General features: G+C 54.6%; 1 protein-coding gene across 1 annotated transcript in view; it reads left to right on the top strand.

Moving 5' to 3' along the window:
* The first annotated feature begins 6,595 nt into the window (after positions 1–6,595).
* LOC133347923 (trinucleotide repeat-containing gene 6C protein-like) overlaps positions 6,596–24,630 on the top strand; it is a 125,587-nt gene continuing 107,552 nt past the window's right edge. The window contains exons 1-2 of the mRNA XM_061560679.1: positions 6,596–6,700; positions 22,709–22,940. The gene's annotated coding sequence lies outside the window, so the exon portion shown is untranslated. The remainder of the gene's footprint in view (positions 6,701–22,708; positions 22,941–24,630) is intronic.

The raw sequence follows: 24,630 nt of genomic DNA, 5'->3' as shown, positions 1-24,630 counted from the left end.
ATTTAGTACGTACGCATGGAGGGGGGAGGGGGGGGGTAACCCAAATGCGTCGTATGGGGGGTCTACTGACAATGTACACATAGGAAACGGGGGGCGGGGGGGGGGGGGTGAAGCCTCGATAATAATTTGTCTACATCGGCCTTCAAATTAGTTAGATAGTCCGGCGGTGGACTATCTGTTTGCTTAAACAAGTTAATATTATTAATCCTTGATCGTCTCTGCGTGGATTAAATATCGGCCGTTCTATAGGATTTGGGGGGGTGCTTCAAGCGAACGTACGCAGGTGGGGGGGGTGTGAAAAGTACGCGTGCGTACCGGGAGGGGGGGAGAGGTCAAGTTTAGACAGATTTGTGCGTACCTACTCAATGGATGGCCCCTAAACCATCATCGCGCGAACTCGGTCATCCTCGCAGCGGCAGTGGCGAACAATCGAACGAAGGCGGTCGCCGCGTCGCGCGCTTTCAGATGCGCTTTTGCGGCCGTCTGGAACGCTCTTCGAATATTAGGAAGCCGTCGGAGCTGAGCACTTTTTAAAATCAAAATTTTAAACTCATTCCTTTAGAGCCGCTTGTTGCATTTAGTCTGTTGTCCTTCCCCCGCACATCCGTTGGCCGCGTACGGTGCTAAAGAAGTTCAACATTGTGAAGTGAAATCGCGATGCGGCGTGGAATTTGACGCTGTAGCTCGTCGCGATTTAAATGATCTCGTGGTCACCCAGGTGGCTTGGCTAGGTGCGAAAGAAGTTCAACGTACATAGAATCAGAATGGGATTGATTTAGTTATGCTGGAGGAATACGATGAGCTATGAAGCTTTTTTTAAATCCTTTATATTAAGTTCGCTTGCTTGCTTGCTTGCGTGCTTGCGTGCTTGCTTGCTTGCTTACGACCGTGCAAACCTTTCGGTCGTTTTTTAACCCACTTCCCGTGATCCAATCGAGCTGACATTTTGCACACAGACTCGTTGTGCGAGACAATTAATGTTCGTGAAATTTTTTTTCCAAAATTTTACACTGTTTAGGGAAAACAAATTAAATATTTAATTACCAATTGCTTAATGGTGGCAGACAATCATCTAACCCATAGGTGGCAGCCATCTCAAGCCAGAGGACGAGAAGACTCTAGCCGCCACGCATATAAAGGATTTAGAGTGAAAAACTTTGTTTTTACGGGTTATACTTATTTGTTGTTGCAGATGTCCAGTAGGGGCACGGGGTCAGAACATTCGAACAACAACAACAAATAAAACACGACAGCAGTGCAAAGTATTGGAAAGGTAAACAAATAACTTGCAAAACATATACAAATAAAACTAAACTATGTTCTATCTTAGCAGGTAAAGCCCACTGAGCTATTAACTTATTTTCTAGACGCGACCTAGCCACAAATGAAAGCGTCAACAAAAGTGGCTCATCACGTGGATATTTCTAGCAGCGAAATAATCTCAAATCATCTCCACATGGCCGGTCCAGAGTTTAAATTCACACGTGAACGCCGAATGACCACGTGTATACAAAAAAAATGTTAACTCTACAAAATTGGTGCAGTCGTTAAAAATGTACCATGTTAATAAGTACATAGGATTTGATGAAGCAAACTTGTTGTACTTAAGTGCCCGTGCTTAATTTGTGTTACGATGATTTACCTTCAAAAAAAAATCTGGCCACGTCTCGCACCCCCAGAGAGGGCATCTCGCGCCCCCAGGTTCAGAACCGCTGGCCTAGAACTCACACAGATGGAATTTACAAAGCGAATACCGCACCCAGTCCCAACACGTATGTCAAAACCGTTGGGGGGGGGGGGGGGGGTGTGGGGTTTGACTCGACCCATCATCCCTCCGGGGTGGCTAAATTAGTAACCGCTTCGTGGGCAAGTCAAGAGTGGCGGCTGTCGTCCTACGGGGGGGACAGCCTCGCCATAGGAACGTTGCATTTCCACCACCGAAGCCAGGGTTGTAAAAAAACTAAAAAAGTGGACGACTTGCCACCGCTTGTTGATTCGAGCAAGGCATCATCTCCATCGTAGAGAGGGTTTTTGTGGGTTAGATCGCGTGAATATGGATGTGTCTTCTTGGTTCTTTCGGTAAAGTCACGTAGAAGGGAAATAATAAAGTAATAAAAAGAAAACATAATAAAATACAATGATGAGAGAGAGAGAGAGACACTGCAAACTCCAAATATACAGCAGCAGACGTCAGGGTCGGGATCGAATCTACGACCTCCTGCACACTAGGCGAGGTAGTTAACATCTCCTAGCCACCGTGATGATGATGAGAGAGAGAGACACTGCAAACTCCAAATATACAGCAGACGTCAGGGTCGGGATCGAACGCACGGCGGGGGGGAGACGGCCCAGGAGGGGTGGTTGGGGGTGGCCCTCATGGTGGCTACGGCGTTGTGCGTGCGTGCGGAGTGCCGCGTACCGAACCGAACGCCGGTGTCTGTCGGCGTTCACGCTCGGCTGGGTCCGCTCGCTGTAGTGGCGGATCGCGGTCGCAGTTCAACAAATAAAATATAACCACCCCCCCCCTCCCGCCCAGCCCACCCCTACCCGCCGACACTATTAGCATGAGAAAGGGACGTACATGATTTTGCTGCGCTTGCAACAGACATGAAGTCATCACTCTGTCCCGAGTGCTGCTGGGGATCGTGCCGTTGATGGGTTGGGATGGGGTGTCGGGATTGTGGTGGTGTGGCTGGGGGGGGGGGGGGGGTGGCGGGGGGGGCTGTGGTTGGGATGAGGAGGGGAGGGGCTTTGGTTGGGTGAATTCTTCAAGAAAGTTGGAGTGGATACTATGTGCTTTTGGTGGCGTGGTGGTGGCGATCGTGGTGGCGTTATGTTGGTGGTGGCAGCATTCTGGTGGCGGTGGTGGTTTTGGTGGTGGTGCTGGTGGTGGTGTTGCTGGTGGTTGTGGTGGCGGTTGTTGATTGTGGTGTTGGTGGTGGTGGTGCCGGTGTTGGTGGTGGTGTTGATGGTGGTGTTGCTAGTGGTTGTGATGGCGGTTATTGTTGGTGGTGTTTGTGGTGTTGGTGGTGGCGGTGTTGGTGGTGTTGCTGGTGGTGGTGTTGCTGGTGGTTGTGGTGGCGGTCGGTGGTTTGTGCTGGTGGTGATGTTAGTGGTGGTGTTTGTGGTGGTAGTTGTTGTTGGTGGTGGCGTTGGCTGTGTTTGTGGCGGTGTTCTGAATCAGAATATTTATTTAAACTGCGGGAGGAATTTGATGAGCTCATTAAGTTATTTTTCACAGATGTCCCGTATGGGCAGGTCAGCAAAAGCAAATGGTTGTTGTTGTTAGACGTTACCGCGGGGTTTTGCTGGTGTCGTAAGGCAGCATTCGCGATGCACGCGGTGACTTTAATTCGCTCTCGCTCATGCCCGTTTGTTTAGCTGTGGACGTCGGGCGATCCGTATTTAATTATTCAGCCGTGCAGTCCTCTCGTCGAGAAGATGCGGCGGCTCTTGGTGGACCTGGACAATTTTTCTTTCGCCGACGGTAGCGGCGCTGTTGAGGCTTCGCGAAAATTCGGGGGAAAAAAAATGTTGAATAAAATAAAAAATAAAAATGAATATATATCACAGCCCTGGGCTCGGATGTACAATTACGTCGTTCGAACGTTTTTGCATTAGCCGGGGAGCGCCACGAGCAAATGAAACGTTGTAAGCCGGTCGGGTGGTTCGGCGTTAGGGCGACCCGCTCGCCCATTGGAAGTTCGTGGTTGGGGGGGCCAGGCAGGCGGGGGGGGGGGGGGTAACTCAGCCCATCATCCCTCCATCGTAGGCACGGCACGGGGGAAGGGGCGATAAAATTTGCTTCGAATGCCCCCCCCTCCGCGAGAACTCGACGGTGGTAGGAATTTCAGAGCGGTGTCGCCGTTACGGCGCTCCCACCACCAAGACTCGCTCCGGCCAAACTGGGATGGCTTATCCACAATAAAGGTTTTTTTGGGTCAGGTCGCGTGAGCATTAACGCGTCGTCGTTAACTCTCCACCGCCCGAGAAAAGCCAGCGAGGTTAGTCGCGCAAACAAGACGCGCCAATTAGTTACTGCTTGGGCCCACCGGTGGTGTGTTGGAGAGTAAATCCACAGCATTTAGAATTTGAGCACAGCGACGTTTCGCTGGTAATTGTCGTGAGTAATATTGGTCGCGGAAGCCTATGCGTTCAAGTGATTGTTCACAACGCGTAGAAACGGCCCGCGTCGGTTACTGTTGCTGTTTGACCATACTTCACCACACTGGTCAGCGGTCTGGGCTGCTAAAGGGAGAGGAGGGAGGGTGTGGGTGGGTGGAGGCACAAGATGGGATATCACTCGGGGCTGCTGTCAAGCCCTGGCGTGGAATAGAACTCGGGTTTGTTGGCGCTCGGAGCGTGGGGCAGTAACTACTGATGTTGTTCCATGGATCGGCTCGCCCCCCTCCCGCCATAGAAACAAGGAATTTCCACTGTTGGCTCAGGGGAGATGTGAACCGGAGGTGAGCACCATTGTGATTTCAGCAGGAAAACCACGGTAAAATGATTGAATATCATTAATTTATTTGTAATTTACCTTTTTTTATGCGGGGAGCATCGCCTCCATTTTTGTAGGTGTGTGCGTGTGTGCGCGTGTGCGTGCGCGTGTGTGTGTGTGCGTGTACGTGTGTGTGTGTGTGCGCGTATTTGCTCAAAGAAAATACCACCGAGATAGTTTTGGGAAAATGGGCCGAGTACTCGATATTTCTCACTTGCCGACATTTTCTCACGAGTGCCCTCGGAACGATTGTTTAAGGGCGTTTCATGAAAGTCTAATTATTGTTGTATTTGCCCAGAGTTCTTGTAAACTTTGCAACGTTTGAATTCGTGAAACCACAACTCTGCATCTGTTATTGCACCTTCGCAATGGTGCTGTTTGTTGCCGGCCGTTTGGCAGAACAACAACGACGACGACAAGTAATGGAATCCCGCGACAAAATGTACGGACGACATTGTTTCCGTTCGAGTCGTCTACTCACATTTGTCCGAAGCGGAATTAGAAAGGTGACCAGCGCCCGTTAATGTCCTTGCCAAACGACGTGAATGCGATTAAAAACCACCGATTCATTTCGCCGTCGTCGTCGGTTCGCGGGTAAAAATCCCCCGATCGTGACGGTTGAAAAACAAGAACAAAAAATGCCGGACGAAAACGAATTTTTATCCGAGCGTTTTTTTTTTTTTGGTCCACTTTGTGCCGTCGGAGCACGGAGGGCGACGTCGGAGCTAAGATGGCGGACGTGGGAAATGGCGGCGCCTTCCGCGGGGGTCTCTCTCCGCTCGCGCGGCCGAGCGAAGCGGAAGTCTCCGCGGCTCCTCCACCGATAACGGCGCGGCGATCGCCGCACGGGATCGGTCCGATTTTTTTAGAATAAAATAAAAAATCGACCACCGAAAAGTTTTCCAACGGATCGCTTCCACCCAGGAGAAAAAAATAAAGAAGAGGAATTTCCGACGACGACGACAGCGGGAAAAAAGCGACGGAGGCTTAAGTTTTTATTTCGGAGCGCTACCCCCCCCCCCTTCCTCCGCCTTCTCTCGGTGAATTCTAGGGGGGGGGGGGGGGGCGGCTGCGTGGAATTCCAGGAGAGTGCGACACGCCGACGAGGGGCGCAGTAGGCAGCCATCGTCCCGTTGGACCGCGCGCTTCTGCCAATCCCGCGCACAAAACCGTCGCCCCGGCCGCGGCGCTCTCGCGCAGACCCGGGGAGCAAGGCGGCGGGGCCCAGGGGTAGCTACCCCGCTCGCCTGGCCCGCCAGCTCGCCAACCAGCTCGACCGCCCGCCCGCTCGCCCGCTCGTCCGCCCGCCCGCTGGCCCGCCCGTCCATCGCATTGGGCAAGACGGTGTTTGCGCGGGGGGCGCGCGGGCACACGCGGACGTCAACCGCCGCCCGCAAAAAACGAACGAGCGAGCGAGCGAACGAGTAAACGAACGAGCGAACAATCGAAAGAAAACCGCCAACCTCCGAACGGTGGGAGAAACCCCCCTTCCTTCCTTCCTTCGCCCGCCCGCCCGCCAGCCAAGCGAGCGGGAGAACGAGCCGACGGAACGAGCCAAAGGAGCAGCAACACCCCGCTGTGGCGGCGGGTGTGAGGCAGGTGGCGAAGGGGAACGGGCAGCCGCGCCGATCGCTTCTTGCGGGCGTCCGCTGGCTGGCGAGCGAGCGGGCGGGCGAGCCGGCGAGCGCCAGCTTCCCCGGACGGAGGCGGCGGCGGCGGCGGCGGCGGCGCCACCGGCAGAAGCGCGCGGTCAACACCGACGCGTTCGGGGCGATCGTTTTTTAAAACAAAACAAAAAAAAATTAACGCCCGCCGCTCCGAATTCCAACCACCCCCCACCCCCCACCGTTGCGTGTCCCGTCGAACAAAAATCCGGGTCGGCCTCATCGCTACCGGTCCCGTCTGGACGAGACAAACCTCCCCGCCCCCCACTCCTCCGTCTCCGTGCCCCCCGTTTTTCTTTTCTTTCTCTTTCCCCCTTTCCATCTCTCGTCGTTTTTTTTGTTTTTTTTTTAAAGCCCCCTGCTCGGTTATCCCCCCCCCGCCCGCTCCCGTCGTCCACGCGGCGCTGGCGGCGGCGCTGGCCGGTGGCGGCGGCGGCGGCGGCTCCCACGGCTCCCACGGCTCCCGCGGCCGCAGCGCCATCGTCGAGAAGCCGGAGCGGCGCCCGGGCTCCGTGGACGCCCTCCCATTTGCAAGGTAAAAGGAAAAAAAAGGGGGGGGGTGGGGTGGGTGGGGGGGGGGCGGCGACTGATTAATTAGTAAACGGCGCGGCGAGCGTGCCGGGGAATTTGTGTAATGAATCCGCTTCACCCAGCCCCACTCGGTTGGCTTACGCACGCGCGCGCGTGTCTGCGCTTGCGTGCGTGCGTGCCCGCGCGTACGTTAGTGTATTTATTGTTGTCTTGTGTTTTGTTGGCTTTTTTTAATGATGATGGGGGGGGGGGGGGGGCGTGCGGTTGATTGTCTCCTAAGTGCCGATGGAGCAGAGAGGGGAGGTGGCGGCGGGCGCCGGGAGGGAGCGGGAGAGGAGGGAGAGTCGCGCAGGTGGCACGGATAGCGCCCCATCTCGCCTCGCTCGCTCGCTCGCTCTCAGGCTTTGTTAATTAACGGCCGAGCACGAGAAGGAGTTGGTGTGGGGGGGGCGATTTCGTAGACGGTGGGGGGGGGGTGAGCGGGGGGTTTGCGAGGGAGGGAAATTACCACAATCGCGCGCATTATCTCCCTTTCTGTGGGCTTGTCGCGCCCTCTTTCTCTCATTCGAGCCCCCCCCCCACCGTCTCGCCCGCTCCGTCTCGCGACGAGGAAGCTCTCTTCACCTCGCGTCTCTAAAAACCTCTCTCTCTCTCGGCTCTCTTCTCCAGCTGCCTCGGTTAATTGTGTCTCGGTCGCTCCCCCCCCCCCCCCCCAGCTCGCACCGCCGCATGCAGATGAAGCCGTATGCAAATGAGCGTCTACTCTCCCGGCCGCCACCGCTACTCCCACCGGCGTCGTGGCGCCAAGTCGGCTCGACGTCCCCTCTACACACCCCCCCCCCTTCCACCTCTTTCTCACCACCATCACAATGCAAACGCCTGCCCCCCTCCACCCCCCCCCCCCGCCGCCCCCCCCCCCCCCGCCAGCCCCCACCGACTCCACCATCGCCAGCACCCCGCTGCAGCGGGGGCTCCTCCCACGCGCTTCATCTTCGTCGCTAATGACAACCGTAAACAAAATAATTATCTCCTTCGGGCCGCCATCCCCTCCGCGTCGATTTGCCGTCGGGCGCGGAGAGTTCTTTTTTTTCATTTTTTCCCCCCGTCGGCACTTGCCGCCGTCGGCGCGAGATCGTCGCGTTTCTTGCCGCCGCCGTTCTCTCGCGCGCCCGCCCGCCCGCTCGCTCGAGCGTCGTCCTCCCGCGCGCCATCTTTGAGCCGAGCGGCGGTGGGCAGTGGCATCGACGTAGTCCAGCGATGGCCGCCGCGGCGCTTCAAGGAATACTTCTTGGGGCCGTCGCGTCTCTCTCTTTCGGTTTCGTGAATTGCGCGCCCAGGCTCCGCCGAGTTTCTCGTCCGCTTCCTAATTGCTTTGTCGTTACCGAGGAACGGGTAGCCGCCGGTCTTTGGTACGCGGTGAACATGTTTTCTTTGAAATTGCCCGTCAAGTTGCGCCCCCCCCCCCGTCCCTTAAATGGAGGTGGCTCCGTAAATGAGTGAAAAATCCCCAAATTCATAAAATTACCGGCACTTTTTTTTGACGATTAAGCAAAGAAAATATTAGCGAGGGCTGCCGTTAATTTATTTTCATTTCATTCCCGCGCGAGTGCTCGCCTCACGTTGACGTATTTTCTTCCGACTCGTAAATTCACATTCCTCCGCACACCGCAAACAACAACAACAACAACAGCGAAACACGGGGCCACTTGACCTGCATAATTACATTTTTCTTTTTTACATAATCCATCTGGCATCTCGTTATTTTCTGTTCGCGGCTCGTCAACAAATCGTCATTCGTGACGTTAATTGTTGTAAACAATCCCTCCCGCCGGCTAAGTGTCCCCAACGCTCGCGCGAAAGCGTGGGGGTGAGGAAAGATTTTTTCGTCTTTGTTGAACGTTTGTTATTTTTTTGCCGTCGCGTTCTTCGCTTTTAAATTTCGTCGCCAAACTATCGGTTGGCCGATCGCGAAAGCGGCGCGCGCGTGGTTACCGACGGTCCTGCGACAATCGTGCCGTCGCGTTTTGGAGACGGCTCGAACCAAAAAAAAAAATCGAATCCTCGCGCAGAATTCACAGCGACCAAGATGGCCAGATGTTTTTTTATCGGAAAATGTTCGCTCCTAACTGCGCGTGGATAATCGCTGGAAAGACTTACACGGGATTTTCCCGGATTATTCGGACAGATGTTATTAGCGGCACACGTAAAAAAAAAAACATAATGGCATTATGTCGCGCGTTATATAATAGCATTTGCCTCCCCGTACTCACGGTAATTATATATATTTCCCGTCGATGGTTATTTTGAGAATAATACCCGACTCATTGTTTCGTGAGAATGATGTTTTCGTGGAGCGCCTTATGGATTACGCGTGCGCGGCCTGGGTGGCTCGGCCGTAGAGAGAGCAGCTCCCAACCACAGGCTTGCCAGGTCAACTCCGTGTTTGTTCAGGATCACAAGGGCTCCATCATCCCTCCCTGCAGAGGTGGGGGGGGGGTCGCTAAAATGAGCACCACTTTGTCGGGAAAGTCAACTGTGATCGCCTCCCCCCCCCCAGTAAGAATGTGGAATTTCCACCACTGGCTCAGGATGCCTGTAAACAAGGAACTGTGGACAAATGCAGTCGATGCCCAATTTGAGCAGAAAACCACTTGGGGTTTCCGTGGGGCGGTAAGATCTGGAACTCTTAGCGTGGTTTAACGGTAACGAGCTACTTTTGCGCACGTGGGGGCAGGGTCAAGGATGTCGACGCACCTGGGTGGCGAAAGGAAAAAAGGAGCGGGAAGAGAGATGAGAGAAAGAATGGGAAATGAGAGGAATGGGACTGGAAAAGGAACGGAGAAACGGGAGCAGAGGGGCTCGGGAGAGATGAGGCGGCGGCGGTGGTGGCGGTGGCGGCGGTGGTGGCGGTGGTGGCTGGGAAGCTGCATAACGGGCGGGTGTTTGAAGTGGTTGGGGTGGTGGTGGCGGTAGCTGTGTTGTTGGTGGTGGTGATGATAGTGGATGGGTAGCTGTTTAACGGGCGGGAGTTTGAAGTGGTTGGGGTGGCGGTGGCGGTAGCTGTGTTGTTGTTGGTGGTGGTGGTGATGATAGTGGATGGGTAGCTGTGTAACGGGCGGGTGGTTGAAGGGGTTGGGGTGGCGGTGGCGGTGGCTGTGTTGTTGTTGGTCGTGGTGGCCGGGAAGCTGTATATATATAACAGGAGGCGGACGAAACTGCATCAGCCCCTCAACGCCGCTGCTGTTCTCACAGTGGGCGGCGAGAAAGAGAAGGGGGGGGGGGAGGGGTTCAACAGTGGGCGTGGCCACACAGTGGTCACGTGACTCATGGGAGGCAAGACCTGATGCGGAGGTGAAGTGAACGTGTCGTAGTAAAAATCTTGCCACGTGAGCTTGTTGGGGGGCGGGGGGAGGGGGTGGCGAGGTGAATTTGAAAGGTGCGGGTTGAAAAAGATGAACGCCTGCGAAATGTTATGGTATTTTTTTTTTCTTCCTGGAGGCTCGCAACGCAACGGCCACGGTCCGTTCCGATCTCCCGGCGTGGCAGTCGAGACGTCTCGAATATTTCTGCCCACCCCGCCAGAGAGTAGACAGAGATGTTGTCGCGCGTGGTGGTGGTGGTGGTGAAGGGGTGGTGGTGGTGAAGGGGGTGGTGGTGGTGGTGGTGAAGGGGGTGGTGGTGGTGGTGGTGAAGGGGTGGGTGGTGGTGGTGGTGGTAGTGGTGGTTGTGGTGAAGGGGTGGTGGTGGTGAAGGGGTGGTGGTGGTGAAGGGGTTGGGGTGGTGGTGGTGGTGAAGTGGTGGTGGTGAAGGGGTGGTGGTGGTGAAGGGGTTGGGGGGGTGGTGGTGAAGGGGTGGGTGGTAGTGGTGGTGGTGAAGGGGTTGGGGTGGTGGTGGTGGTGGTGAAGGGGTGGTGGTGGTGGTGGTGAAGGGTGGTGGTGGTGGTGAAGGGGTTGGGGTGGTGGTGGTGGTGAAGGGGTGGTGGTGGTGGTGGTGAAGGGGTTGGGGTGGTGGTGGTGGTGGTGAAGGGGTGGTGGTGGTGAATGGGGTGGTGGTGAAGGGGTGGTGGTGGTGAAGGGGGGTGGTGGTGGTGGTGGTGAAGGGGTGGTGGTGGTGAAGGGGGGTGGTGGTGGTGGTGGTGAAGGGGTGGTGGTGGTTGTGGTGGTGGTGGTGGTGAAGGGGGTGGTGGTGGTGGTGAAGGGGTGGTGGTGGTGGTGGGGTAAAGTGTGAGTGCTCCCGCTCTCCGTTCTGAGACGAGATTTGTAACTTTGATCCTCGTATCGATCGTGCAATTTTAATTGAGGGACTACTGTGTGTTGTTGTGTTGGTGTGGTCTGGGAGTGTTGTTGTTGTGTTGGTGTGGTCTTGGAGTGTTGTTGTTGTTGTCTTGTTGTGGTCTGGGACTGTTGTTGTTGTGTTGGTGTGGTCTGGGACTGTTGTTGTTGTCTTGTGGTCTGAGACTGTTGTTGTTGATGTGTTGGTGTGATCTGGGACTGTTGTTGTTGTCTTGTTGTGATCTGGGACTGTTGTTGTTGTTGTCTTGGTGTAGTCTGAGACTGTTGTTGTTGTCTTGTTGTGGTCTGGGACTGTTGTTGTTGTCTTGTTGTGGTCTGGGACTGTTGTTGTCTTGTTGTGGTCTGGGACTGTTGTTGTTGTTGTCTTGTTGTGGTCTGGGACTGTTGTTGTTGTCTTGTTGTGGTCTGGGACTGTTGTTGTTGTTGTTGTTGTCTTGTTGTGGTCTGGGACTGTTGTTGTTGTCTTGGTGTGGTCTGGGACTGTTGTTGTTGTTGTTGTCTTGTTGTGGTCTGGGACTGTTGTTGTTGTCTTGTTGTGGTCTGGGACTGTTGTTGTTGTTGTTGTCTTGTTGTGGTCTGGGACTGTTGTTGTTGTTGTCTTGTTGTGGTCTGGGACTGTTGTTGTCTTGTTGTGGTCTGGGACTGTTGTTGTTGTTGTTGTCTTGTTGTGGTCTGGGACTGTTGTTGTTGTCTTGTTGTGGTCTGGGACTGTTGTTGTCTTGTTGTGGTCTGGGACTGTTGTTGTTGTATTGGTGTGGTCTGGGACTGTTGTTGTTGTTGTCTTGTTGTGGTCTGGGACTGTTGTTGTTGTCTTGTTGTGGTCTGGGACTGTTGTTGTTGTCTTGTTGTGGTCTGGGACTGTTGTTGTTGTCTTGTTGTGGTCTGGGACTGTTGTTGTTGTTGTCTTGTTGTGGTCTGGGACTGTTGTTGTTGTATTGGTGTGGTCTGGGACTGTTGTTGTTGTTGTCTTGTTGTGGTCTGGGACTGTTGTTGTTGTTGTCTTGTTGTGGTCTGGGACTGTTGTTGTTGTTGTCTTGTTGTGGTCTGGGACTGTTGTTGTTGTCTTGTTGTGGTCTGGGACTGTTGTTGTTGTCTTGTTGTGGTCTGGGACTGTTGTTGTTGTCTTGTTGTGGTCTGGGACTGTTGTTGTTGTCTTGTTGGGGTCTGAGACTGTTGTTGTTGTTGTCTTGTTGTGGTCTGGGACTGTTGTTGTTGTCTTGTTGTGGTCTGGGACTGTTGTTGTTGTTGTTGTCTTGTTGTGGTCTGGGACTGTTGTTGTTGTTGTCTTGTTGTGGTCTGGGACTGTTGTTGTTGTGTTGGTGTGGTCTGGGACTGTTGTTGTTGTTGTTGTCTTGTTGTGGTCTGAGACTGTTGTTGTTGTCTTGTTGTATGGGACTGTTGTTGTTGTCTTGTTGTGGTCTGGGACTGTTGTTGTTGTTGTCTTGTTGTGGTATGGGACTGTTGTTGTTGTTGTCTAGCTGTGGTCTGGAACTGTTGTTGTTGTCTTGTTGTGGTCTGGGACTGTTGTTGTTGTCTTGTTGTGGTCTGGGACTGTTGTTGTTGTCTTGTTGTGGTCTGGGACTGTTGTTGTTGTTGTTGTCTTGTTGTGGTCTGGGACTGTTGTTGTTGTCTTGTTGTGGTCTGGGACTGTTGTTGTCTTGTTGTGGTCTGAGACTGTTGTTGTGTTGGTGTGGTCTGGGACTGTTGTTGTTGTTGTCTTGTTGTGGTCTGGGACTGTTGTTGTTGTTGTTGTTGTCTAGCTGTGGTCTGGAACTGTTGTTGTTGTCTTGATGTGGTCTGGGACTGTTGTTGTTGTTGTGGTCTGGGACTGTTGTTGTTGTTGTGTTGTTGTGGTCTGGGACTGTTGTTGTTGTTGTCTAGCTGTGGTCTGGAACTGTTGTTGTCATAACTTACTGACCGGCCCTCTACTGGACATCTGTGAACATAAACAGCTTAAAGAGCTTCCTAGCTCATCGGATTCCTCATCCGGTCGAAATGAAAGATTCCCATTCCGATGTTCGGCCAGTGCGGAAGGGTCGGCGGCAATCCCACCTTGGGGTGGGGGGGAGGAGGCTTTCGCGAGACTGGACGTCCTTCCGCAGGTGAACTTGGTAACCCGCGTTTGATTCCCGGCTCACAGCTTACATCAGTGGCAAAGCCATATTTGACTAAAAAATGTTTTCTTGATTTTTGTGACTGCAGGGATCCATACTATTTGGTTCTTTCGATATAGTCACGTAGGTATAAAATAAATTAAATCACGACGTTTCGATTGCAACACAAGCAATCATCATCATCATACACCACGCAGCGCTCACCCACACCCCTCCCTCTCCCCCCTCGCTCCTCCCCCTTTCTTACTTATATAACCTCTTACCACGGCAACTCTCTCCTCCCACTTCAGCAAAAAAAATGTTTTCCTGTGGGTTTCCCACCTGATGACGATTGCTTGTGTTGCAATCGAAACGTCGTGATTTTATTTATTTTATTTTATACCTACGTGACTTTACCGAAAAAAACTAAGAATGTCATTTTATTTTTTACCGGCTAAGGCCAACTCAGCTACGTAGCGCTTTTTCAGAAGTGACCTGGCGATCGCAAACGACAGCTCAACGAAGTGGCTCTTAATCGTCGCGTGCAAAATGTAAATCAGCAGCCAAATACCCTGAACGCGTGGCGCTGATTCCAAATGTGGAGGTGAAAATCTGGAGGACCCGGAAAAAATCCACGCGATCGTGGGGAGAACGTGTAAACTCCAAATATACAGCAGCAGGCGTCAGGGTCGGGATCGAACCCACGACCTCCTGTATACCAGGCGAGGTAGTTAACATCTCCTAGCCACCGTGGTGATGATGAGAGAGAGACACGCAAACTCCACATATACAGCAGCAGGCGTCAGGGTCGGGATCGAACCCACGACCTCCTGTATACCAGGCGAGGTAGTTAACGTTTCCTGGCCACCGTGGTGATGATGAGAGAGAGAGAGACACGCAAACTACACATATACAGCAGCAGGCGTCGGGGTCGGGATCGAACCCACGACCTCCTGTATACCAGGCGAGGTAGTTAACATCTCCTGGCCACCGTGATGATGAGAGACACCACAAACTTCAAATATACAGCAGGCATCGTCAGGGTCGGGATCGAACCCACGACCTCCTGTATACCAGGCGAGGAAGTTAACATCTCCTAGCCACCGTGATGATGAGAGACACCACAAACTTCAAATATACAGCAGGCATCGTCAGGGTCGAGATCGAACCCACGACCTCCTGTATACCAGGCGAGGTAGTTAACATCTCCTGGCCACCGTGGTGATGATGAGAGAGAGAGACACCACAAACTCCAAATATGCAGCAGCAGCAGGCATCGTCAGGGTCGAGATCGAACCCACGACCTCCTGTATACCAGGCGAGGTAGTTAACATCTCCTGGCCACCATGGTGATGATGAGAGAGAGAGACACGCAAACTCCACATATACAGCAGCAGCAGGCGTCAGGGTCGGGATCGAACCCACGACCTCCTGTATACCAGGCGAGGTAGTTAACATCTCCTGGCCACCGTGGTGATGATGAGAGAGAGAGACACGCAAACTACAAATATACAGTAGCAGGCGTCAGGGTCGGGATCGAACCCACGATCTCCTGTATACCAGACGAGGTAGTTAACATCTCCTGGCCACCGTGGTTACACTGTAGTCCCACTTTTCTCGACCAACCCGCAATGGAACGTGCCGCCAGTGTGGTGAAGTATGGTCAAACGATCCCCGTGGGAGAGAGACCTTCATCCAGCAGTGGATTGAGAATGGGCTTTGCAATAGAATAATAACGGATAGCGCTGGGTGCTGATTCGTATACGGGTGACGTTTCATCCATCTCAGTCGGTGTAAATTCCACATTCTTACGGCAGCGGTCAACGTATCCGTGGATAACTGACCAGCCAGATAAGGGGAACGAACATTCCATCAAATTCTGCTAGCAGCCACCGAAACAGTTTGTGGAAACTCCACATTACTATGGCAGGGGGGTGGGGGGAGTTGGGCCAGTCTGGTTGGGCGGCGTAACTTTTCCATCTCCGTCGATGCCCAATTGCGGCGGGGGGTTGGGGGGGGTTGCAACGAGTGTCACGAGTTAATCACAACGACAAAAGCGGCCTCGATCTGTGCGGCGTCTCTCGCGGACTTCCCGACATGCCCGTTACGGGGGTGGCGGGTGTTAGTCGGCCAACCCGCGGCGCGCGGCTCTTTAAGGACCGCCGCTCAGTGACCGTGATCCACCGGGGGGGGGGGGGACCACCGCCCGACGCGTCAAATCGCGTTAAATCGCGTCGCGTCCGCGCCTCTCGAAATGTCGATTTTATTTCGATTTTTTTTTCGTTGCACCAAATTCGAAAGAGGGAACAAAAAAAAATGCCTCCTCTTGTTGTTTTCTTGTCTTGCCGACCCCTGCGCGCTAGCGTAAAGGACATTCCACATTCCTATGGCAGGGGTCAGGCTCTGTCTGTCTTTGGCTGGCGGGCAGCAAGCGGGCGGGCGAACAAAGGACGGTGCTGTGAGCGCTTGCGCCGTGCGCCCTGGCACCGAGCCAGACTCCCAGGCGGCGCTCGACACGATCACCGGGCCGGCTGATTAATTCCTCCGGCTGGGGATAGAGGAGTGTCGTGGTTGGGGCTGGGGGGTGGTGGTGGTGGCGGTGGTGGCGGTGGTGGCGGTGGTGGTGGTGGCGGTGGTGGCGGTGGTGGCTGTATAACAGGCGGGTGTTTGAAGAGGTTGGGGTGGTGGCGGCTGTGTTGTTGGTGGCAGTGGTGGAGGGAAAAGTGGTGGCTGCGGTGATGGCAGTGGTAGCGTTGGTGGTGGTGGTGGTTGGGTTGGTGATCACAGCAGCATTGGTGGTGATGGCAGTGGTTGCGTTGTTGGTGGTGGTGGTGGTGGCTGTAGTGGTGGCAGTGGTTGGGTGGCTGTTGTAGGGGGGGCGGGTGTTTGAAGGGGTTGGGATGGTGGTGATTGGAGGGAGTGGTGGTGGTGGTTGGAGGTGGTTGGAGGGGATGGTGGTTGGAGGGGGTGGTGGTGGTTGAAGGGGGTGGTGGTGGCGGCAACGGTGGTGGTTGGTGGTGGTTGGAGGTGGTGGTGGTAGTGGTGGTTGTGTGAGCGGTCTCATTGCGCGGCGCTTCCATCACGACAGGACAAGGCGGAGCGCGAACAAAAAAATAAAAAATAAGAACGGGCTCTGGCGCTCGGAAAAAAAGGAAATAAGATCAGGAATTAAATTTAAATATTTTAGCGCAAGGTCACTTTTGATGATTTATACCTGCGTGGAAAATTCCGCACTTCCATTATTATTATTTTTATTTTTTAGAGCATTAACAGCGGTTGGCTTTAACAATGCAGGTCCCCCGCCATAGTAATGTGGAATGTTTACGAATCATCACGGGGCCGGCTACAAAGATGAGCACCGTGCATTGCTCACTAATCCAGGGGGAGATGCTCGCACTTTTCAAATCTTTAATCATCGCTACCCAACCCATAAACCATTCCCCCCCCCCACACACCCTCCGAGCAAAGCCTTTGCTGTAGGTGTCGGACATGTGAACAGGCCAATAAAATATGAAATATATATTTGAGTTTTAATTAATAGCCGAATCTACACGCCTTGAGATTGCGCCCGCCCAGGCGACGGAGCGATGAAATCGGCCGGTGTGCGCGCAAGATCCTCGGTGATTTGCATCGCAGGATCGTGAGAGATATGGCGGCTTCCGTGGAGGGAGGGGGTGGGGGTGGTGAGTGGGAAGGCCTTCATCTAGCAGCGGATAGATGATGTCCGTCGAATCATAATTGACGACGACGGTGATGAAATCATCAACCGACTGTCGGTCAGCGGCTTTTCCCCGCTGATGCCGCTCCGCCAAAGTTGCGATTGTTAAAAAAAAACATTTTCTTACTAATAGGGTTTTTCCCCTTTTTTCTGGCAACAAAACTGACACCTTTTGCAAGGAATCATGCTTACATTAACCACAATACTTGCAGTCAAATGCAAAAAAAAACAATACTCTGATAATTTATGCATTGTCTTTGAAACCGATTGGTCCACACCAGAGACGGCTTTCTTTAGAGCCTAGTCTCAAACGGTGTTCGACCAGATGACGCCAAAAGGCGCACAGTTCAAAGACAACGCACTACCAAAGTAATGAGAGCTCGGGGTGAGCAGCTACATCATGGGACCTCCTTTGCCAGTACCAAAATATATACTGTTTGAGGTTCTCCGCCAAAGGCATCCGGCGATTTCCACCGCCCTACGGCGGCGTCAAATGCGGTTCGGCGACGGGCGCGCGCGCACGCGTGGATTTTGCTAACTGGGCTCCTGCTTCCGATTGATTAATGAATCGGACTTGGCGGACGTTGACGAGAATTATATGAGGTTGCTGCGTCGCGCGGCGAGGGCATTTATTTGCAGTCGGGAGGTTTTGTCGTCGTCGTTGTTGCCGCTGCCGCTGGGCACTTTGTCCGCGTCCCAGGCAGAGCGGGAAGGCGAAGCGAGCGGCGTGGCTGCCCCGCGTACATTTTATATGAGGCTGCGGTAAAATTCGCCCACTGAAAACGTGGCACGGGAGAGCGCGCGGGAAAAATAGGAGGAGCGGAAGAAGATGCGGGGGGGGGGGGGGTGCGGGGGGGGGGGGTAACCAACAGCGAGCGGGCGACAGAGAGAGAGCGGGGAGAGAGGGAGGGGAGAGCGAGCGAAGGTCTGGCTGGTGGTTGTGGTGCGGGGGGGGGGGCAGGAGGAGGAAGTGGGGGGGGGCACTGGGGCTGGTTGGGTCTGGATGGCGCATGAAGGATGGCGATGGAAAGCAGAGAGATGATGTGGTGGCAGCGGTGGTGGCGGCGGCGGTGGCGGTGGAGTGGAGGGGGGGGGTTGCCGCAAACCTGCCGGGTGGAATAAATAAAACTGTGGTTTATGGGGACTGGGGCCCCACGCTTCGTGATCTCGCTCCAAGACAATAACCCCTTTCGCGAGAATGCACGGCGACGTTGGTTATTTTTCGTTATATTTTCACATCTTGTCATTTTGGCCCGGCTTTACCCGAGACGGGAGCAATCCGTTCGGATCTCTCTCTCGCGCAGCGGTGCGACGCTTCGTGCAATAATAGAGAACGGCTCGCGTAAGCGGGTGTCGCATTGCTACCGCCGAGATCCCTTCTCCGTCCTCCTCTAACACGTGACGCACCTTTCCACGCGGCGTGGCAGAGAGGGGGGGTGTGTGGGGGGGGGCGCCGTTTTCACCGCTCGCTCCGCGTGCGAGAGTCGTGATGGTCGCGCGGCGCTCACTCCGACACGTTCATTCGCGGAGCCGGGCTTTGGCCAACGTTGAAGTGCGCAACGAAGTTGAACTGTTGACGGGTTTTTATTTTAAATATTCCTGCACCAATTAATTATCGGTGACCGAGGGGGTGAGAGACCATCATCTCGGCAGACGCCGAGAACCTGGCTTAATCGCAATCCGCGATCTCCTCAATGGCCGCGTGTTTAATATTTTTCATGTATAGCCGACGGTTGGTGCCGGCCCCCGCCATAGCAATGTGGAATTTTTATCACCGGCTCGAAGGGATTGTTCATACTCGTTGCTCGTTTTGAGAGCTCTTTTGAGAGAGAATTCGACTTGGGATTTGAACGTTTCGCTTGCTCGTGATCACGTCGGATGTCACGGATACGAACAGGTTCTCATTGGTCGCCGGATATCAGGTGGTTTCTAAGGCAGTCCAATCGTGAGAGCCGGCTGGATTTCGAGCAGGTTTTTCTACCGTCGGCCGAATAGATTAGTGAATGCGTTATTTGCGCTGCTGCTGCGATGTCAGCGGTGCAAGAGCGCAGTTAACCACAAACATTTCAACACTTTCCGTGGCAATCGCAACTGCGTGGCATCACGAGAAAAACTAAATATATACGCAATGCAGAAGAGCCATCGACGTATCTGTGAATCTGTCGAGTGTTCATTGACACGGGTGTTGGGTTTTTTCGTTTGTTAATTGTGCTTGTGCACCACTGCCAACGCACTAGCAGCTGCAGCACAATTAGTTTGTAATATGAATCTATAAACAATTTTAATGTTACCAGGTAAGGCCCCAACTGAGCCGCCTAGCTGTTTTTCAGAAGCGACCCCGACTATCGCAAACGATAGCCCAACGAAGTGGCCCATCGCGTGGAAATTTGTAGCAGCCAAATACTCGAAGCGCGTGGTGTTCATTCTAAATGTGGAGGGAAAAACCGGACGACCCGGTGAAAAATACACGCCACCACAGGGAGAGAGAGAGAGAGATGCGCAAAAACTCCAAATATTATTCCTGCAACCAGGGGGGCCGTCCATAGGGGGGTTGGCGAGGCTCCGGGGAAAACCACACCGGGATGTATCGCATCTGACACCGTGACGTCGAAGCTCGTGGCGGGGGGGGGGGGGGGGCCCAAAGCGCAGGGCCCGGGGCAGTCGCCCCTGGTTCACTCCGTAGCCACCATGGTTGCAGTGTTTGACGTATGTACGACAAGGCAATGACATTAAAACTACGCAGGACGATGAAGCAGATAGAAACATCGGAAACCAAAAAAAACGAGAAATCGGAGCAGAAACAAGATAATAATAATGGACACGCGCACACGCACGGAACTGGGTCCCTTTATCCACAACTGTGCGGCAGTCTCCTGCAACGACGTCCAACGCGGCGACATACCGTGAAGCGGATCCTCGGTATCAAACCGATTCCTGCGGCCACAGCGGGCACAGACGATGGCGCCCAACTCTCCGATTCCGTCGGTGCCAAAGGCAGACGACGGGCGACAACACCCCCCCCCCCTGACTTGAGACGATTCCCCTCCCCGCCCCACTCGTCTGACAGACGAGGTGTGGGACCTCGCCGACACCACCAGAGGGAGCAGGAACTCTGGGCAAGCGACGAGACGAACGAGCAAGCCAGGCGCGGCACTCGACGTCTGCGCCAGAGGTCGCAAACGGGTTTTGAATCCTTACCCGTACCCGGACCCGGCCGCACCAGGGTCGCAAACGGGTACCCGTACCCGGCCGGGTACAGGTAGCCGTTCCGTACCCTGTACCCTACCCGAAATGAGTGACAAACGGTGACTCACCAGTGACTCACGGCCTACCCGTACCCGACCGCACCAGGGTCGCAAACGGCTACCCGTACCCGTACCTGGCCGGGTACGGGTAGCCGGGTATCGGGTAGGGTACGGATATCGGGTACCCGGTTGCGACATCTGATCTCCGTCGGTGACCCCCCGTGATTTCCGCATTTGCCATGGCGTCGCCCCAGCAGTACGCATGTTGACCAGCGGTGATGTCGCGAGTGGAGCAGGTGCTCGTTTAACCCACCCTGAAAAGAGGATGATGGGTTTCGATAATTACCCGTCGGCCGCTGTTGAACTCGTGACCTTCTGACCGTGAGCTGACTTCTCAGAACATCGTAACAGAGGGGGGGTTACGCAGGTGAGGGGGTGGTCACTGGGTAGGGTGCATATCCCTCGAGAGATGAGCGCTACAACCTTGGACATGTCTGATTGGGACATGTTCTCTTTTTTTATTCTCTTATATTTTTTTTATGGAGGGTGGTGGCAGGGTGGGGGGATTGTGGCCAGAGTGGTGTGAATGGTTTAGCGCACTCCACTAGGCTGGCTGGGTGGCTGGGTGGCTGGCTGAGTGCGTGGCTGAGTGGGTGGCTGGCTGGGTGGGTGGCTGGCTGGGTGGGTGGCTGGCTGGGTGGGTGGGTGGCTGGCTGAGTGGGTGGGTGGCTGGCTGAGTGGGTGAGTGGCTGGCTGAGTGGGTGAGTGGCTGGCTGGCTGGCTGGGTGGGTGGCTAGCTGAGTGGGTGGCTGGCTGAGTGGGTGGCTGGCTGGCTGGGTGGGTGGCTGGCTGAGTGGGTGGCTGGCTGGGTGTGTGGCTGGCTGGCTGGTTAACTGGCTGGGTAGGTGGCTGGCTGGCTGGCTGAGTGGGTGGGTGGCCGGGTGGTTGGCTGGGTGGGTGGCTGGCTGACTGGGTGGGTGGCTGGCTGGCTTGCTGAGTGGGTGGGTGGCCGGGTGGTTGGCTGGTTGGCCGGGTGGTTGGCTGGTTGGCTGGGTGGCCGGATGGTTGGCTGGCTGGCTGGTTGGTGAGTGGCTGGGTTGGTGGCTGACTGGCTGGCCGGGTGGGTGAGTTTCGTGGGTTGGCATGTGGGTGGCTGGATGGCTGGCGTGCGTGTCAGTGTGTGTGTCTTTGCGTAATGGACCTCTAATTGGTTCTGCCCAATTTCCTCTGGGATGTTCAAATTGAAAAACTGGCGCGCGCCACAACATTAATTGTGTTTGGAACAAAGTGCGACAATCGCGCCGTGCCATCCGAGCATCTCCATCAGAGGCCGCTCGGTGTCACGGCTGTTGTGTTAATTTATTTGCCGCCCGCGTGAATAAAAAAAAAATGTTTTACACAAACGGCGCGACGCCTCGCCGCTCGCAGCTCCTCGCGCCGTCCGTCGGCCCGTCATAAAGCTGCCGGTGGAAATTCCACGGTTAAATGTCAGGGACGGAGTCTCGTACCCACCACCAACGGACAACCCGCTTACGAGTGCACTTTTTGTTCACACTTGGCCCCGCCCGTTCAATATTTCTCTTTCGCCACGCGCCCTTCAGGAGGGGATTTCCCCACCAGTGACTTCCCGCAGAGTGGCTCTCAGTTTATTCCCCCAGAAAGAGATGATGATGGTGCTGATGATTACAGTGGTGGTGGACAGGCTGCACCCTAACAGGCTAATAGTTTCGTGGTGGCGAGATGTTATCTCCCTCACCTGGTATACAGGAGGTCGTGGGTTTGATCCCAACCCTGACGCCTGCTGCTGTATATGTGGAGCTTGCATGTTCTCCCCGTGGTCATGTAGATTTTTCCCCGAGTCCTTCGGTGTTTTCCTCCATATTTAGAATAAACACGCGTTTAGAGTATTTGGCTGCTATAAATTTCCACGAAATTAGCGCACTTCGTTGAACTAGTTATTTGTGATAGCCAGGTATTTTCTTACCTGCTTACCTTGGCACTAGTGTACAAGCACAGCTTCCAAAACTCAACAAAAATTTTTTTTACCAGGTATGTACCTATGTTGAACTTCTTTCGCACCCTACGTAGCCAACTGTGCTAATCGGAGATGCGGGGGAAGGACAACAAACTAAACGCAACGCTTCTAAGGACGTGAGTTTTCAATCCAGATTTAAAAGTGCGTAGCTCCTCCAATGCCTTCCTCATATCGGCAGGAAGAGCGTTCCAGACGGCCGCAGAAGCGCATCCGAAAGTGCCGCGCGGTGCGGCGACCGTCGTCTTTGTTCGACGGCGGAGCCGAAAATTTTCCGCTGCAGCTGCTGCAGCTACTGCTGCTGCTGCAGCTGCTGCAGCTACTGCTGCAGCTGCTGCAGCTGCTGCTGCAGCTACTGCTGCTGCTACAACTACTGCTGCTGCTGCTGCAGCTGCTGCTGCTGCTGCAGCTGCTGCCGCGAGGATGGTGACCAGAGTTCGCGCGGCAACGGTTTGCGCTCCTTGCCGAAATCGTCGAGGTGCCGTGGGTTCGTTTTGCGGCGAGCGATTTCCGCACGCGTCAACGAGCGACGCCCGGCATTCGGCGAGGGAGTCCTGGCCTAGGCCTTGTCATCGCTTCAACGTGCGCCGCTCACCCACTCCCCTCCCCTCCCCTCCGTTCCCGTTCTCTAGGCCTCGCAAACAACCGTGAGCAACATCCGAACGAGAGTGAGGTCCACGGGACGGAGAGCGACGAGGCAGCGAGCGGTGGGGAAGAAGAGGAGCGGCGGGCGACGATAAACGGCAGACCGAAGGGGCGTCCGTCTTGAGAAATCGTTGGCCCCGACGCCTCCCACACGCCGACCCTCCCCCGCGGCCGTGCGACGCCGACCGGCCCTCTCCGTCCGCTACCGAGCAGCCCCAGGTGAGACCTTGGCCTCGGGGCGCGGCCGTCGAGAAGTGCGCAGGCGGTGTAACTGCACCGCCAGGGCCCCCCCCCCCCGTGGCGCTCCGACGGGGGTAGGGGGTGGGCACGAACCGAGGGACCTCCACGCCAACCGGGCCACGACGCCGCTGAGTCGCGTGGCATCACAGGGCGAGGCCGGAGGGATGCGGCTTTGACGCTTTTCGACTCGTGATTCGAGTCTAGCGCCTGCGAGTGATTGGTAAAAAAAACACCTTGATACACATACATGTGTGTATACATGTGTGTGCAGCGGGTCGTGTGCCGCCTGTCGTACATACGTCAAACACTGCAACCGTGGTGGAAGCCATCTCAGCGGCAGGCAGAGCCGTACCCTTGGCTACGGGGTGAATCGGGGGCGACTGCCCCAGGCCCCGTGCTTTGGGGGGCGCCCCCCCCCCCCCCCGTGAGCTTCGACGTCACGGTGTCAGATGCGATACATCCCGGTGTGGTTTTCCCCGGAGCCCCGCCACCCCCCCCCCATCGACGTCTCCCCTGATTGCAGGAACTATATTTGGAGTTTGTGTGTCTCTCTCTCTCTCTGCCCGTGGTCGCGTGCATTTTCGTCCGGGTCCTCCGCTTTTTCCCTCTACATTCAGCATCACGCGTTTCGAGTTATTTGGCCGCTATAAATCTCCACGCGACGCATAAGCCCACTCGGTCGAGCCGTCACTTGCGATAGGCAGGGTTCGGCTTCTGAATGAGTATAACCCGTAAAAACAAAGTTTGTCACTATAAATCCTTTATATGCGTGGCGGCTAGAGTCCTCTCGTCCTCTGGCTTGAGATGGCTGCCACCTATGGGTCAGATGATTGTCTGCAGTATTAAACAATTGGTAATTAAATATTGAAAAAAAATTCCCTAAACAGTGTAAAATTTTGGAAAAAAAATTTCTCGAACATTAATTGTCTCGCACAACGAGTCTGTGTGCAAAATGTCAGCTCGATTGGATCACGGGAAGTGGGTTATAAAACGACCGAAAGATTTGCACGGTCGTAAGCAAGCAAGCAAGCACGCAAGCAAGCAAGCGAACTTAATATAAAGGATTTAAAAAGAGCCACGCAGCTCAGCGGGGGGCCCTTACCTGATGAAAATTAAAGCAGCTTGTAGTTTTTTTCGGTTTCGGAAACTCGCGCGTTCTTTCCACTGCCGTGCCCACCGGGGAGATCGCGACGAACCGGCGACTTCACCCCCCCCCTTCCCGGGTTGTCCGGCACGCTGACCGGCGTAGCGGCTTGCTCCCGTCTCTGCGCCAGACGGGTGAAGCACGTCACGGCTGTCGGCTCGAGGGACGTTTAGGCGCCGCGAAGAAGTGGCGACGCGCGTGGGCGGCGGGACGAGTGACTCGCGTCCTCGTTCGGTTACCCGTTCGGTTACCCGTTTGCGTACCCTACTATTTGGTTCTTTCGGTAAAGTCACGTGGGTAGAAAAAATAACAGATTGCGACGTTTCGATCGCAACACAAGCAATCGGTCATCAGGTGTGAAACAAACAGCAGCAGAGGAGGACTGCTGACGTCGGAAACGTCGTGATCTATTATTTTTTCTACCTACGTGACTTTACCAAAAGAACCAAAGAGTATGGATTCCTGCAGTCACGAAAGCTTCCAATCAAGATTGTGTGTTTACCCGTCTGTTTAACAGTGTGTTTA

This window comes from Lethenteron reissneri, chromosome 3, assembly GCF_015708825.2.
Source record: "Lethenteron reissneri isolate LAM-NWPU_2019-01 chromosome 3, ASM1570882v1, whole genome shotgun sequence".
NCBI lineage: Eukaryota > Metazoa > Chordata > Hyperoartia > Petromyzontiformes > Petromyzontidae > Lethenteron > Lethenteron reissneri.
Note: the sequence above shows the minus strand (reverse complement) of the source record. Positions and strands in the feature narration are given on the sequence as shown.